General features: G+C 42.3%; 1 pseudogene; it reads right to left on the bottom strand.

Annotated features, from left to right (window-relative positions):
- Nucleotides 1–2,029: 2,029 nt before the first annotated feature.
- LOC131262101 (uncharacterized) lies at nucleotides 2,030–2,528 on the bottom strand (annotated as a pseudogene).
- Between the last annotated feature and the right edge of the window lie 890 nt (nucleotides 2,529–3,418).

Here is a 3,418-nt window from a genome sequence, read left to right as displayed (position 1 = left end):
AAATCTTCTCCGCTTGGTACCTATCAATGTCGGTTGTTTTGTCGTTGAGAAACAACCTAACGAAGAAGGTAAAATATGTTAATGACGTTTGAGCCGACAAAACTGCGGCATAGTTTTGGCAATCGAACTATTCGTGAGACGGGCTGAAATTCAGAATATTTACCAAACAACCAAACAAACGGTTGAGCGAAATGATGCAATCAATAATTAAAATCCATCTTCTTCCACTAGATAAAGCATTTCATTCAAAAGGTAAAATTTGTCTAGCCCCTGCTCATTTGAATCATCATTCCTCCCCATTTGATTGGTAGTGGGGGTATTAATTTATCTTTGGAATCGATGCCTGAAGGCTCTGACAAAGAAGTAACCCTATTACGTCACCGAGAGGTTGACGAATATTAGGAACAGAGAGAAAGAAACCCGTCCCCTCCATACTCTTGAACCACGCCCAGTCGCGTACTGCTCCAGCAGCTCATTTGGGAGCAAATCGAAGAAAGTAAAACAAAATCAAAATTTCCAAATGTCAGTAGTAAAGTGCGTTCTGAAAAGCTATGTGACTTTGAACTGCACACGTGCTAAAAGGACTCCAAGTCCAAAAGATTTTCATCTACAAACGTCTGAAGAGAACTGGGATTCGGTAAACAGTCCCCTCCATCCACTCATTTTACTATTCGTAATAAACGATGGCAGGGGAGACACAAAAAGCACACTATGTATATGTGGAACCAGTCGCGTTCGGATAGATGTAGTTCTACGTGAAATGATTGAATCGTCCAATTAGTGGTTCCTCGAACAGATATGGGAGATCCTTACCATAGATGGACAGCCTTGTCCCTGGCAGCCGATATGTTTTCAAACAGAGGAGGCAATAATACGAAGTAGGAAAAAAGGAAGGAAAGAGTAAAAATGGTGTTTCGGGCAACGGGTTTAACTTGTGTTTCGCACATCACTCGTCATTCCTGTGCTCTTTTTCGGCTATTTTCTCGCTCACCTACGAATGTCCTGAGCTCTCCAAACTGCTTTTATCAGTGAGCTTGACTTTCAACAAGGTGAACCAAATGGCAGGAAAAGATCCTTTCTAGTGGCTCAAAACCAGCAAACATTTCCCGTTAGGAAGCTGAGCTAGGATTGCTGAGCACCATCTATACCAGCCTAACCACAACCAGGCTAGTGACGGAGTTCGGTACGACGAAACATCAAATGATACAAACAAAACAAAACGATTTCGTAAACAAACGAAAACATGCCTTGGTTTCCCAAACGCTAGAAAAACCAAAAAAACTGGGGAACCTACACCAGCCTAGGCGCGCACGCCAACTCCATGGGAATTCATGGCTAGATCTGTGAGTACAAACAAATAAGATAGAATCAACAACACCACGAAAACAAACGCGGATCAAAGAAAGGTGAGAAAAAATCGAAGTCACGAAGCGTTTGTCGTCAGAGGTAAATCGGCTTTCGACGTGATGCTGAACGAAAACGGCCAGAGTAGAACGATGCGCGTTAAGCGCGCAGTTTTGTATTCATTGGAAACGGATAATGAATTGTTGCGCCAGCTGTGCTAATTATCACGTGGACCACAGTTTCAATTCAATGTTTTTGGTCTCTTGTTTACTCCTTTATCTTAGTTGGAAAAGCATATAGTTTGGTTTGAAAATCATTATTTTCATTTTGATTTATTAAAATTTTACTTTAATACTTAAACCTACCGGGTGAAAGAATTTAACACACTCCGTACCTAAAATAATACCATCGACGGATGAGTTTTGCGTATTTTTTACAAACGAAGAAGGGCGTTAAAGAAAAGGTCGAAAACAGGAACAAATAATTCAGCTGTAACAGTTAACATACTAAATTTATCACCCATTTCGAAACTAGCCATGTCTCACACAGAAAAAATGTATGGTGTTTCTGCATTTAAAAACCTTTGTTTTATACGAATCCTTTTGCGATAAGAAGCGAGAATAAAAATCTTTAGCCACCAACAGAACAAAAAAGATACCAAATCACGCATGACCCAGCCTCTGTGCTAGAATTTAAAATTAATTTTCCAGCCCAACACGTACAAGAACGAATTGCGATGATCAGCAAAATGTAGGTCAGCTGTTCGGACAGCTAGTGTGACGATCCGGGCATCACTTAGGGTCCCTAATGTTTCTTCTCTGTACAGGAGAATTGAAATTCAGCGTAAAGTAGGCGCAAGAAACAAATGACACAAATGCAGGAGAAAAAATGTGAGTAACTTAAAGCTGGTTAAATGGAATCAAAACAATGCCATTTAGCCAAACCTATCGCTAATGGGATGTTGCACCGGGGGCTCATAGGCCGTGCACTCGCGTTGCGATCGTGGCGAAGATTTCGTTCAGGTGGAAGCTGTCCATGTTGAAGACGTTCTTGAGAATCTCGGCTTTCCGGTACGCCTGTATACCGTATTGGACGTCCTCCAAGTTGATGACAAATTGCTACCTGAACGTTTAAGCAGAAAAACAGTTGGTGGCTCGGACAGACCAAACATTAAATATCTCCATCTGCTGGATCTCGCCAACAGGTCGTTGTTTAACACTACGTTTGGGAAATCAATCGTCAAGTTTAACCATCAGGGATGCATACTTAGCTGTAACAACAACGTCGTCGCTGGTCCTGAAAGCGTTTAACAAGGTCCGGGATACGCATATCGGCTGGCAAGGATGTCCTCGAGCAGGTTGTCTCATAAGCTCTTTCGCAGACACTAATGAGGATAGGCGAGCAGTTCCCTAGTTGTGAGACGTACCTCGTGAACTTGGCCAGCTGCGTGATCTGTGACTATGATGCTTTTTCAGAACCAGACATCGGGATGACCCGATGGAACGGCAACCCTGATGACAGCAAAAACAAACATGTTTTAAAAACAGAATTTTTACCGTTGTTTGGGTAGGGAAACTTCAATACTACTGTACCAATTACATTTCCTATCGTAGGAAGTCCATTTGGAGCAACGTGATAACTCCATTTAGGTGTATTCATGTACTCAGGTATCCATTATCCTGTAACCGTAACTAGCAACTCGACGAAACGCTTTTTCAGCACCGAACTAGTGTAAACAGAGTTAAAAGGTACTCATGAGTGCGTTGGGAAAAATTGCAACCGTTGAGGCCTCCCTGTAACAAAGATGAAGTGAAAATTTAAACGTTTCCCAACCGCCCGTCCGAATATTTTCCATCAATGGCATATGCTCACGCGTGGCTACGGTTCATCAGGGAGGCAAAGCTGCATCAAAGCCGGGCTCGGACACAGCTTGCGTCCATTTTGAAATTACTCTAGAGGGATGCGAAAACGCATTCACGTGTTGGAAGAATTTTCGATCACTAATGCTGCTAGTGAACACTTTTGACGGGTCTTCAACCCAAATTGGGAACACTCTGCAATAAAGCAGAACCCA

This window comes from Anopheles coustani, chromosome 3 (assembly GCF_943734705.1).
Source record: "Anopheles coustani chromosome 3, idAnoCousDA_361_x.2, whole genome shotgun sequence".
Classification (NCBI taxonomy): Eukaryota; Metazoa; Arthropoda; class Insecta; order Diptera; family Culicidae; genus Anopheles; species Anopheles coustani.
This window is presented reverse-complemented; position numbering and strand designations above follow the sequence as displayed.